Genomic DNA, 14,778 nt, shown 5'->3' on the forward strand with positions numbered 1-14,778 from the left:
GCAGTGATGATTCATTGCATTATGCTGGAAAAAAAGTGGAGTTCATTAGCTGATTGCTTGTGAGCTTTACAAAATTGCAAACAAGAACTCCAAGGATGCCAAATTGGCCTATCCAAGCTTAGTTTCTCTGTTATGTAAAGATGTTGGGATAAAGATGGGAGTAGATAAGTATATCTCAGTTGAGCAACCAATCACCAAAAAGTCTATGGAAGGACAACAAGTGCAGGACGACCCCATCAAGAGAAAAGCAGAGGAGTTCCTCCCGGAAATCCCTCAAATTGAATACTGGGAGCGCCTAGAAGCATCTGTCACCAAGTTGCAATAAGTTGTGGATCAACTGAAGGAAGAACAGCAAAATCAAAACAGCATGCTCTGCAAATTGCTTAGAGAACAAGAAGAGCAAGGGCGTGAACTGAAGGAATTAAAACGTCAGAAACTATCTCTTGAAGGGCCAAGCACTCCACAGACTAAAGAGGCATCCACCTCCCAAATTCAAGGTTGTTGAGTTCTAATCTTAGCCTTAACTCTGTGATAATTGTTCTTATTTGAGTTTTACCTTAGAAGTTATATATGAGTAGTAGTAATTAGTATCTATATTTTGATTTTATCTCCAATTAAGCTATAATTTAATTTTCTCATCATCATTAAACATGAATAAAATAGCAGATTTTCTTTAGAATAAGGAGGCAATATTTTTCGAGTTTTTAATAAGAAAAATCTAATTATTTACATGTGGTGGCAATGATTTTTGTCTTCTGAATGAATGCTTGAACAGTGCATATGTCTTCTGAATTTGATGTTTATGAATGTTAAATATGTTGGCTCTTGAAAGAATGATGAAAAAGGAGAAATGTTATCTGATAATCTGAAAAATCATAAAAAATGATTCTTGAAGCAAGAAAAAGCAGTGAATACAAAAGCTTGCAGAAAAAAAGATGAAAATAAAAGAAAAAGAAAAAGAAAAAGAGAAAGCAAGCAGAAAAAGCCAATAGCCCTTAAAACCAAAAGGCAAGGGTAATAAAAAGGATCCAAGGCTTTGAGCATCAGTGGATAGGAGGGCCTAAAGGAATCAAATCCTGGCCTAAGCGGCTAAACCAAGCTGTCCCTAACCATGTGCTTGTGGCGTGAAGGTGTCAAAGGAAAGCTTGAGACTGAGCGGTTAAAGTCAAGGTCCAAAGCAAAAATAAGAGTGTGCTTAAGAACCCTGGACACCTCTAACTGGGGACTTTAGCAAAGCTGAGTCACAATCTGAAAAGGTTCACCCAATTATGTGTCTGTGGCATTTATGTATCCGGTGGTAATACTGGAAAACAAAGTGCTTAGGGCCACGGCGTGAGATGCCAAAACTGTTCGGAAGCAAAAAGCTACTAGTCCTGCTCATCTAATTAGAATCTGAGCTTCACTCAAAAAACTCTTAGATATTATTGCTTCTTGACTTATTTGTATTCTATTTTATTTGCTAGTTGCTTGGGGACAAGCAACAGTTTAAGTTTGGTGTTGTGATGAGCGGATATTTTATACGCTTTTTGGGGTTAATTTCATGTAGTTTTTAGTATGTTTTAGTTAGTTTTTAGTATATTTTCATTAGTTTCTAGGCAAAATTCATATTTCTGGACTTTACTATGAATTTGTGTATTTTTCTGTAATTTCAGGTATTTTCTGGCTGAAATTGAGGGAGCTGAGCAAAAATCTGATTCAGGCTGAAAAAGGACTGCTGATGCTGTTGGATTCTGACCTCTCTGCACTCGGAATAGATTTTCTGAAGCTACAGAAGTCCAATTGGCGCGCTCCCAATTGCATTAGAAAGTAGACATCCAGGGCTTTCCAGAAATATATAATAGTCCATACTTTGCTCAAGGATAGATGACGTAAACTGGTGTTCAACGCCAGTTCCATGTTGCAGTCTGGCGTTAAACGCCAGAAACAGGTTACAACCTGGCGTTTAACTCCAGAAACAGCCTAAGCACGTCTAAAGCTTAAGTCTCAGCCCCAACACACACCAAGTGGGCCCCAGAAGTGGATTTCTGCACTATCTATCATAGTTTACTCATTCTTTGCAAACCTAGATTACTAGCTTACTATTTAAACAACTTTTAGAGGATTATTTTGTACCTCATGACATTTTAGATCTGAACTTTGTACTCTTTGATGGCATCAGTCTCTAAACTCCATTGTTGGGGGGTAAGGAGCTCTGCTGTGTCTCGATGAATTAATGCAATTATTTCTGTTTTCTATTCAAACACGCCTGTTTCTATCTAAGATGTTTATTCGCACTTCAATATGATGGATGTGATGATCCGTGACATTTATCATCATTCTCAACCTATGAATGCATGACTGACAACCACCTCCGTTCTACCTTCGATTGAATGAGTATCTCTTGGATTCCTTAATCAGAATCTTCGTGGTATAAGCTAGAATCTATTGGCAGCATTCTTGAGAATCCGGAAAGTCTAAACCTTGTCTGTGGTATTCCGAGTAGGATTCAGGGATTGAATGACTGTGACGAGCTTCAAACTCACAAGGGTTGGGCGTAGTGACAGACGCAAAAGGATCAATGGATCCTATTTCAGCATGAGTGAGAACCGACAGATGATTAGCCGTGCGGTGACAGCGCACTTGGACCATTTTCACTGAGAGGACGGATGGTAGCCATTGACAACGGTGATCCACCAACACACAGCTTGCCATAGGAGGAACCTTGCGTGCGTGAAGAAGAAGACAGGGGAAAAACAGAGATTCAGAAGACAAAGCATCTCTAAAACTCCAACATATTCTCCATTACTGCATAACAAGTATTTAATTCATGCTCTTTTATTTTTCGCAATCCAAACTGATAATTATAATTGATATCCTGACTAAGAATTACAAGATAACCATAGATTGCTTCAAGCCAACAATCTCCGTGGGATTCGACCCTTACTCACGTAAGGTATTACTTGGACGACCCAGTGCACTTGCTGGTTAGTGGTACGAATTGTGAAAAGTGTGATTCACAATTTCGTGCACCATATATAAAAGAATGACATTACTAATTTTTGTTATCAGTCTTATCTATTTATTATTTGTTATTCTAAAATGTTAACATTTGAATCTTTGATGTTATATCTGCGTAGTTAGTTGACATAAATATTTTTATTTAATTTGTTATATCTATTTTAGATAAAATATATTGTGTCAATTTTTTCATTATCGAGCAATATTTTTTAAGTATTTTTAAAGTTGTATAATCAGCTTATCTACTATAATAATAACTACCATATAATGTACTTTAAAACAAAGCCCTAAGAGTGTGTTTGGAACAAAAGATTTAAGAAATTGATGTGCCTTGATTTGAAATGAATTGGAATAGAAATGAATTATTGTATTTGAAACTAATGAAGTAAAATAGAAATGGATTTGATTAAAAATTGATATAATGATATCATTTTATATTTTTAATTTTTGTTTACCACATGTAATTTTTCATTACCGCCCATAACTATAGTCAACCGGTGCAGTACAGTTGAGGCAGCATACCTCGATCGGCCATTCAGACTACCTAGGCAGGTCGTTTGGACAGACAGTAAGCTCAGTCGGTTGAGTGGTTGTTTCGGATGTCCTACCCCACTAAGGAGATCGTTCCAAGAAGATAGTGTAATAATTCGATTTTTTGTAAATCCATTTTTCTGGTTATTTTACAATTTATTTCGCAAAATTTTGAATTATGATTCAGTAACTATTAGTGAAGTATGTTTAATAGTAAAAAAAATTAAATTAAAAAATAATAATTAATAAGTTAAATTTTGGTTTATTATTTTTATTAGAGTCTTTTTGAGCCAGAAATTAATTTTTAGTGACGATTTTGCGTGTGCCAAAAAAAATAGTTTCTTTAAGAATAATTTTTACATTGGTAATTGTGTCCTAAGATTAATATTAGCGATCCATTCATAATTTATTTCTTTAAGAATAAATCTTGGCTATTAATTATTTTACCACATGGTAACAGTTACTCCGAATCAAATTTCTGACTAGTATTTTGCAGAACTAAAGAGAATGATAAATAAATGTATTGATTCATCCACGGTTGATTTTGTGCCTCTGAAACTTGTACTTGTTCTCCAGATTATTGACTTGTTCTTGTACTGCTGTTATGTAGAAACATTTCGTTAATTATTTAACTTTAACCTCACGGTGGAACTACATTGAAGCTAAATAAAATTTTTTTGGATTCAAATAGGACACTTTAAACTTTAAGGACCAAAACAGAATTACGTCCAAACATTGAGGACTAATTTAGTACTTTACCCTAAAAATTTTAGTAAAAGTTAGGAATAAAACGGTAAAAAGCAGCAACTAAAATACATAACAGAGTTAATAAAGGGTAAAATAGTCCTTTAGGCTCCTAAGGGTAAAATTGGTATTTAACAAAAATATTAAGGCTAATTTGGTCATAAAAAATATTCGGATCAATACCTTAAAATTTTAATGCTAAACAAGGTTAAACGGTAAAACTAGAGTACTTAGGGACAAATTGGTAATTTTAGGCATAAAGTGAAAATAATTAAAAATAATTAATTAACTTAATGAAGGGTAAGAATGTCTTTTAGTAAAAATATGAGAGTAAAATGGTAAAGTAATAACATTAGTGGTAAAAGCATCACTAAAAACCTAAAGAAAATGGTAAAAGAAAAGTTATGTACAAAAGGATAAAATTAGAAATATATAAAAGACCAAAGACAAAATAGTAAACGTGGCAACGGTTGAGAGATTTAAAGAGAAGAGATTGGGTACAAGTTTTTATAAAAGAAAAGGGTAAAGAAGTTCCTTAGAGATAAATTTTATTTGCACTACAAGAAAAACGCTGAATACCGTCTGATTTAGCATCGTAGAGTAGCGGCGAATTTACCGTCACATTTACCAATGACATCAAATTCGTAATGTTAAGTAATTACCAGCGGATTCTATTTTCCAACGGTAAATCTGTCGGTATTATTTGGAAGGAAAATAAATTAAATTGGCACGTCTTTTACCGTCGAATTTTTCCGATGGTAACTCCAATTAGTGAGACACTGCGTTTTAGTGACCGGCAATGGTTTACCATTGCATTTTTCTGATGGTAAAGGGGCGTAAATTCAAATTATGAATCCTCTTCCCCCTCATTCGAAACCATCATCACCATCCCCCTTCTCTCCCTCTCCTTCCAGTGTCTCCGCAACCACCATCTGCTGCCACCGCCGAAACCACCACCATCACAGCCCATCTCCGTCACCGTCATCCCACTGCTGACCCCTCCTTCTTCCTCTCTTTTCTTCTGTCCTTGCACTGTCAAACCACCGTTGCAATAGCCATCATTGTGCCGTGGCTGCCTAGCCTTCGGCGAGTTCCCCATCCTTCGGCGACCACCCTTCCGCCACCTCTAGCTTCAGCAACCACCGTTTTGCCACCGTTCTGTCGTTCGGGGTTTCTTTAAACTCTGTTTCTCTTTCTTCTTCAAATTCTATTTTGGTTAGGTTATTTCATTATTCTAATTTTAGTTAGTTAATTTAGTTAGAGTTAATTTTTTTATTTTAGTAGATTTTAGGTGGTTAGGATAGGTTAGTTTTAGGATTATTAGTTCATGTTATATTGCTAAAAGTATTGGAAATTGAATGAATTGATGGATAATGCTGCTGATTTTGTGTTGAATATGCTAAATATGTGTGAATTGATGTTAAAAGACTATTTGTTTTGTTGAACAATTGTTGAAATTTAGTTGAATAGCATTGACTTGAATTTGATGCTGTCAACGGTTACTTAGTTGCGTTGATTTTGCATCTTTGATGTTTGTGCTTGCCAAGTGTTTGTTTATATGTCTCTATGTCTGTTGTCCATTTTAAATTGCATGTTGTAGCTACCATCTGATTTAGGATGTTTGATTTTTTCTCGACATAGTTAATTAAATCTCTTTGTGATATAGGATTGTAATGCGTTGGATATTATTTGCTAATTGAGTTTTGTGTATGTATGTTGTGTGTAAATGTCAAGTTGCTTTATTGAAGTGTTTTCCACACTTAGTATGTGATTTAGATCCAATAATTCACATTATGGTTGATATGGTTGTATTCTAAGATATTTGCTATTCAGATCATCAAATATTGAATTTAATGTTGTGGTATTAGTTGTAAGAATTATCTAGGTATTGTTATAATTTATTGTTAATTTGTTGTGCTGAATTTCTGTTAATTGGTATGCTATTTGAAGACATGATAACAGGTAGATGTGCTCCAGATCAAGCTATTGGTCATGGACATGGTTGAAGTTGTGGTAGAGAGAGGATTTCTTCTGGTATCCTCGGGAATTTTGGATCCTCTCCCTCTACTCTGACTATTCCGGTGATGCCACAGGTTGCGAATTTAGGAGACTAGTCGTTCATCATGGTCCTTAACCCCAACTATGTACCTCCTTTTACGGCGACGCCGCCCCCAGCGATGGATATCGCGGCCTCGGAGTCCAGCCATGGAAGTGAGGCAACTGATACCCTTCCACCACCTCCCATCGTACGATTGATTATTTGGCCTAACAGCGGCACGGGATAAGTATCACTTTGAGTCTTATATATTTCCTGTTTATGGTTATTACTAAAAGTGCCTGAAAATTGATTGTAGTTTTGTGGATATAAGTTTGAATGGCTGGTTAGTGTTTCTTATTTACTGATTATGGTTATTGCTGAATGTTCTTGAAAATTGATTCCTGTTTACTGATGATGGTTATTGCTGAAAGTTCCTAAAAATTTATTCCTGCTTAGTGGATCTAGGTTTATTTGATTGTGTAATTAGGAAATTGCCATATTGTTTTGTTTGTGGATTGTTGTTAGGCTTGCGTCGAACAACAATGCATGTACTCAGGAAATGACCAATGTCATCAAGTTGATGTATGACTATCCCTAGCCTAGCTACAAGAAGATCCTCACTGAGACCAGAGAGAGATGGTTTTAAAAATGGGCGGTAATTACTTTTGTTTTTAGTTTCAAACCTTTTTAGCTAGTTTATATCTTCTATCTTGCTTAGCTAATTTTAAAGTTTCTTTGTTGCAGCTGTACTTTATATGGGATGCTGAGCAAGATCTTACCATCAAGAAGATCTTTGACCATAGAATGGGTCAGCGGCTCTAGCAGATGCTGGAGGATGTTCGTAAGGGGCGGGACTACCTGACAACTTGGTTCTGACGGAAAATAAAAAAGGTTTTGTTAGTTAATTAGGAAACCGTGAGGGGGTCAGGCATAGGCTTCTCACCAACAAAATTAACAGGGAATATATCATTACTAGGCATCCTAATCATATTGTTTCAATGCAACATTGTAGTCGAAATCGATGGATCGCGAGGCAACATTGGCGGAGACGTTCAAGTACACCCACATGCTGAAAGAGAACAAAGCGAGATTTGCTTATCAGCGGTCTCAGGACCATTATGTGAGTTAGTATACATATGATATTCTGCTATAAAATTATTAGAGATTAACTGTATATCTGTCATACTAATCACAATAACTTGTGTTACACAGGAGTCCTACACACAAAAACTAGAGGCCGCGACTCAACAGTCTCAGCAAAGTGGGGAAGATGTCGCTGATGGCTTTGCAACTTCAGTCATCGATCACAGTGCAGTTTTGCACAAAACTGCCTCCATGTCATACAAGAACCGCGTATACGAGTTGGGGTCATTCTTCGCCAGCAGCCTCTGCACCTCCACGTTGAGGCCATCGTCAGGCTCTGCCACCTGTCGAGCCCGAGGAAGGCGTTGATTTGAGGCTGCAGGTGCAGGAGCTACAACGCAGCCTTCACCAGTAGGAGTCCAAGTATACTGGCGGCTCAGAGACCTTCATGAAGACTAAGGCCAGGTTGGTATGTAGTTAAATTCTTTGATATATCATTAGTAGAACAAAGTCTTTCAGCGACCTTTAGCAACCTTTTTCTAATTTTGTTATTAGCTTGGTTAAATTCTTTGAGATATCATTAGTAGGCATCCTAATGTATTGTTTCAATGCAACATGTATAGTCGAAGTCGTTAGATCGCGATGCGATATTGGCAGAGACCTTCAAGTACACCCCCACTTTGAAGGAGAACAAAGAGAGATTTGCTTATCAGCGGTCGGCGAATCATTAAGTGAGTAACATCTGATCTTGTGATATAAAATTTTTAATTAATTGTACAGCTATCATCCTAATCATAATAACATGTGTTTCACAAAAGTCCTACGTGCAAAGACTAGATGCCGCAACTCAACAAAATCTCAACAAAGTGGGAAGGACACCAATAGCTCTGCTGCTTTAGTCGTCGATCCCGATGCAGTTTGACACGAGACCACCTCAGCGCTATACAAGAACCACGTATACAGGTTGAGGTCATTCTTTGCCAACAGCCTCTGCACTTCTACGTTGAGTCCATCGTCCATTTCTACCACCAGTCAAGTCGTCGATCCTGAAGAAGACATTGATTTGAGGCTGCATGTGCAGGAGTTCACTCAGATCCTTCACGAATAGGATCAGGAGCTGACCAAGACTCGGAAGAGGTATCAGGAGATTCTCACCCGCATGACGTCTACGGATGAGCTCAGGCTGGAGTGGAGGGAGTCACTGGAATGGCTTCAGCATATGGAGGCTCAAATGGAGGTGTACCAGGCCTAGATGCGCACTGCTGGCATCAACCCTACTAGTGGCAGCGGTCCTGCTGGTGGCACACAGACATCACTGCCTTTTCTGCCGCTGACTCAGGGCCACGGGACCGACGACGACGATAACTACCTGGATATGTAGTTATTAGTGTTTCATTTTATTGTTTCATTGTAGTTATTTTATGTACTTAACTTTTAATTTATTTGAACATTGTATTATTTATTTTAAATAATAAGTTTTCATTATTTATGAATTGACCATTAATTGTGTAAAAAATAAATCTAAATTTAAAATTAAAATTGATCATTTATTTCAATTTAAAAAGATTGATATTACCGTCGGATTCACCGTAGGAATAATACAACGGTAACAGTGTGCGAAACAATATTTTTTAGCGCCAAAAATACCATTGGAAAAATTTGTCGGTAACCAATTAGTTTTTTGAGTTGGACGAAAAAAATCAGACGGTAAACATTTACCGATGAGGTTTATGCCGATTGATTCATTCCAACTGTACTTAGTGTTTTTCTTGTAGTGTTGATAAGCGTCGTGGAAAAAGAAAACTGTAAACCCCAAGGTGCTAAGAGATTATCTAAGAAAGAGGAGCGTTTGCTCCCATGGAACCAGAACCATGATAAGGGATTATTTGAGGAGGAGAAGTTTCTACTCCGACAGAACCAAAACCATAAGATGTGGGGATGCCCATTTTATGTTGAAATATATTTCTCCAACTGTTAGCATACTACGGCGTCAAGCTCTACGACGATTGCCAGTTGCCAGAATGCACGTGGCTTTGTCCATTAGGCATGTATGCAGAACGTACGCAGTTGGAAAAACCATATTCGGGTTTAGTCCCGGATAACGTCGGGTTGCGGGTAGTCAACCGATGCATGAGTTCATGGCCTGCGTAGGACTAGGCATGCATCATACTTGGTTGCTGCATTTCTCTATGACTGTGATTTATTTATATTTCATGTATTCTATGTTTGTTTACTATTCTGCTATATACTTATGCTTGTACTTGTTTGCGTGACTTGCCGACACAACTGTGCGAACTCTTTGACTTAGGTTGCGGAACCCCTTAGGTTTTCCGTGTAGTACTCTGCTGGAAACCTTAGGTTCTCATCCTCTTAGTTTTCCCCGTTCCGTAGATGGGAACCAGCGTAATATTCTTTGAGTTTCCCGCATTTGGACAGGCGAGCAGCAACATCACAGGTGTGTTTGATGACTTTCTCCTTGCTTCAGCATAATATTTTTTCAGCTACCAAGATATCCATGAGCAGTAGTAGTAGTAGTATTTTTTGCTCTCACTCTGTATAGACTTTTAGAGGACTAGGTGCTTTTGTAAATACTTATATAAATAAGTTAGAACGGGTCCCATTCTAGGGTGGTTCTTGTGAGTCGGGGCCTGTTAGTATAAATAATGTAGTTTGTAAATATTTTTATGAACAAGCAACGACGTAACCCGGTGTGAACTATGATGTACTAAATAAGCCTTCAAACATATGTGCATGATATTATTATGTTTTTCTGTGCTTCATGTAGATATTATTTGTTTAACTATTGCCTAATTCGTTATATCTATCTAACACGCGATCTCGACTAGCGCTACAGGCTCATATGTATATATTTAATATAAGGTTTAGAGTCTCTAAGAAAAGCCGTGAAGTAGCAGTGCCTGACGGCTAGTATTGATCGTGATATGCTATAAATTGGGTCATTATAGATAGCTCAGGAGGCCTTAATGTTTGGAGGTTGGCCCAGGCGGTATGCCTCGTCGACCTAGTCATCTTGGACGACCAGCTTGATCGTCTTGCCTGATTGGCTCCGGTGACTAGCAAGGCCAGGCAAGGTGGCCTGTGCGGTTGGCCGAGGTGGACGGCTTGGGCGGTTTTGGTTGCTTTTCAGGTCGGCCAACGTGGTCAACGGGCAACCCTAGTAATCAAGGTTATATTCATGTTTGATATTCTTATCTTTTCCCCTTCTGTTTTTGCATTATTTCATTCTTAAATTTCAAAAAAGAGTTGCATTCTAGTTGAGGGTTCTACATGGACTTCTCAGGTCTATTATTTGAATCTGAGGACTAACTTTTATTTAATTAACAATTTGTCAATAAAATAACAAATAAGTGAAGATTAAAAGAGAAATTTTAAATTATGGCTGGTTTCAAGTGAAAAAAAAAAAGAGAAACTTTTAAATTAAGATTTCAAAATTGTAAACTGATAAAATTGCGAAAGAATAAGAAAAGAAAAGAATGCGAACTTTTATTGATTATTGATTGATTGAATTGTATTGAATTGAAGTGTAAACTATGAAGGTAAAACTAAGTATATATAGAGCATTGGCCTATGAAAGATAAAAGCAAATAAATATAAGATAGAGATAAAGATAAAGATAACTATAAAATAAGATAAAGACTAAAATTATAATTGAATTTGTGTATTCTGTTTGGCTGAATTTGTGGGCCGTGAGACCTCTTTATTGTTGTCATGGGCTAAGGTGGAAGAGTGGTTTAATACGCCCCCGCAAGCTGGAGGATGAAAGATGTCAAGAACACTAAGCTTATTCAGATTAAGATGGAAGGGTTGAGGAGACAAAGGCTTGGTGAAGATGTCAGCTAGTTGCCCAGAAAAGGGAATTTGGAGAAGTTTCATCACTCCAGCTTGAGCTTTTTGTCGAACCAAGTGACAATCAACCTCTAAATGTTTGGTCCGTTCATGAAAAACTGGGTTAGCAGCAATATGAAGAGAACTCTGATTATCACAATATAAAACTGGTGGGCGGATAGGAGAGATGCGTAAAAATTATAACACATTTAGTATCCATTGAAGTTCACAAGTTGTGTTGGCAAGTGCATGATATTCTGCTTCCGTGGATGAGCAGGCAACGGTGGTTTGTTTCTTGGTCTTCCAAGAGACTAAAGAACTGCCTAAGAAGAAACAATAACCTGTTAAAGATCACCGAGTGTCAGGACATCCGGCCCAATCAGAGTCATTGAAGCCGAGAAGCTGAATTTCTGATTCCCTTGGAAAGAAAAGTCCTTTGTCGGGACTAGTTTTCAGATATCGTAACACATCTTTGGCAGCTTGAAGATGAGATTCAGTAGGAGATGCCATGAATTGACTTAATTGTTGAGTGACATACATGATGTCCGGTCCAGTAGTGGTGAGATAGATAAGACGGCCAACCAAACGATGATATACAAAAGGGTCGGATAGTAGGGGACTTTTGTCTTGATATAGTCTTGTGGTACTATCCATTTGAACAGAGGCAGGTTTAGCACCTAATAAACCAGAATCCTCCAAAAGATCAAAACAATATTTTCTCTGAGATAAGCAATTCCCTTATCTGATTGAGCAACCTCAATACCCAAAAAATATTTTAATGGGCCCAAGTCTTTAATTCAGAAGTGTTGGTGCAAAATAGACTTAATGGCAGCAAGTTCAGAAATGGAATTACCAGTGAGAACAATGTCGTCAACATAGACTAAAAGGATAGAAATTTGATCACCAATGAATTTGACAAATAGACTATAATCAGATGAGGTCTGCTGATATCCATGAGATAGCAAAAGATGAGAAAGTTTGTCATACCACATACGACTAGATTGTCGTAAACCATACAGTGACTTTAGTAGCTTACAGCATTGATTCGGTTGAGGAGATGTAAATCCGGGTGGCAGAGTCATATAAACATCCTCAAAAAGATCCCCATGTAAGAAAGTATTATTGACATCCAACTGATGTATGGGCCAATTCTTCATAGAGGCCAATGCTAAAACTAATCTGATGGTGGCAGGCTTGACAACAGGGGAGAAAGTTTCCAAGAAATCAACACCTTCAGTTTGAGTAAACCCTTTAGCCACAAGGCATGCTTTATATCGATCAACTGAACCATCAGGCTTGCGTTTGATGCGATAGACCCATTTATAGCCAACCGGCTTAACCCCTGCAGGGCAATCAACAAGACGCCAAGTTTTGTTCAACTCAAGAGCATCCAACTCATCTTTTATAGCACTACGCCAATTAGAGTGTTGATTGGCGTCCTTAAAATACTTTGGCTCAACGTCAGAATGTAGGGATAAAAGAAACTTTTTATGTAAAGATGAAAGAGAAGAAAAAGATATGACTGAAGATAAAGGATACTTGCACTTTGAGGGAGATTGATTTGTAGAGATGAGAGAAGAATTAGACAAGTAATCAGAGAGATATGCTGGAGGTCGGTGAGGCCGGTCGGAATGACGAGGATGGGGTTGCTTAGGTAGTGAAGAAGGTGACGGGAGATGAGAAGGTGATGGTGGACTGGTGCCTAGTGTTGAAAGTGATTCGGTGGTCATGGGTTCAAGTTGGTTAGGAAACGATAGTGAGGAAGAAGGAGAGGTTGTTGGAGAAAATAAAGAACTAGGTGGAGCTGGGTCAATGGGTATAGGTGAGGGTTCAACTGGAAGACTAACTGAATCTTGTTTTTGAGAAGGTGTGTTTGGCAATGTTAGGCTGAGTGTATGGAATTGGACATTTTTTGTGACTAAGGGCAAGATCATTTCATAAAAAATCACGTTTCTAGAAATCTAAATTCTTTTATCTTCTAAAACATAAACAATATATCCTTTAAAACCATGTTGATAGCCAATAAATACAGCATTTTTGGCTCTTGGATCAAATTTTGATCTATTTGCCATTAGGGTAGAAACAAAACATAAACATCCAAAAATTTTAAGGTCATGATAATTTAGTGGATGATTGAATAAAATCTCAAATGGTGTTTTAAAATTAATTGCGGATGATGGAACTCTGTTAAATAAATAAACAGCATGTCTAACAGCATAAGACCAAAAAGATGATAGTAAATTAGATTGAAACATAAGAGCACGAGCTATATTCAAAATATGTTGATGCTTGCGTTCTACCCTTCCATTTTGTTGAGGAGTTTCAACACAACTACGTTGATGAATAATGCCCTTTGAAGCATAAAAATCAGGTAAAATAAATTCTGGTCCATTATCGGAACGAATAGTTTTGACTTTGGAGTTGAATTGTGTTTCAATTAAAGTAATAAAATTTTTAATTTGATTTTGCACTTCTCCTTTTGATTTTAATAAAGTAACCCATGTAAAGCGGCTAAAATCATCAAGAATAGTAAAAAATATTTATGATTATGAATAGAATTTTGTCAAAACGGACTCCAAATATCAAAGTGTAATAAATCAAAACTTGCATTGGCTTTGTTAAAACTTTGAGAAAATGAAAGTTTCTTTTGCTTAGAAAGATGACAAATGTCACAAGCCTCGTCATGATGCATAGAGATAAAAGGAAATTGTTTATGTAAATGATTAAGTCTTTGCCCAGAAAGGTGTCCTAAACGAAAATGTCATGTATTGGAAGGTATAATGGGTGGAGATTGGATGGAATTTATGGAGTGTGTAGTGGATGAATTTTTACCGAAATTTGGTTCAAAGACATATAATCCCTCTCTCATTCTGGCTAAATCAATCGTTCCCAAATTGTTACTCTGTAGAGTGCAAGAAAAAGATGAAAAAGTGAGTTCACATATGAGTGCTGAAGTAATTTTTGAAACAGAGATAATATTAAAGTTGAAATGAGGTAAATAAAGAACATCATGAAGAACCAAGGATGGTGAAAATTGAACGATGCCTTTATAAGAAACAGTAGTTCGAGAACCATTTGGTAAATGAACAATAATATGAGAAATTTAATGTGTAAGAAATAAACCAAGACAAATTTGATGCAATGTGATCTGTGGCACCAGAATCAATGATCCAAGTATTCAAGAATGAATCTCAATTTGAAGAATTGTTAACAGTAGAAAAAGTATTGAAAGAACAAAGATAATGAGTAGTTGGACTTGACAAAAGCTCAAGTTGGTTTGAAGGACGAGCTTCTTCATTAAAAGGAAGTGCCATGAAAGAAAAGTGTTGGGCTGACGAAAGGTCCAAAAGAGACTTCGGATGAAGTTGCTGGTGTGCCCTTTCTCCTTGATCTAGGACAGAGTAAGGAGGTTGATTATTCATAGTGGGAGGAGAAGTTGAAGGGGTTTTAAGATCTGAATTGGTTGATTTACCCATGGATGTCAGCAGAGCTCAAGAGGAGCTCTGATACCATGATAAAATTGTGAAAGAATAAGAAAA

This window comes from Arachis ipaensis, chromosome B04, assembly GCF_000816755.2.
Source record: "Arachis ipaensis cultivar K30076 chromosome B04, Araip1.1, whole genome shotgun sequence".
Taxonomy (NCBI): Eukaryota; Viridiplantae; Streptophyta; class Magnoliopsida; order Fabales; family Fabaceae; genus Arachis; species Arachis ipaensis.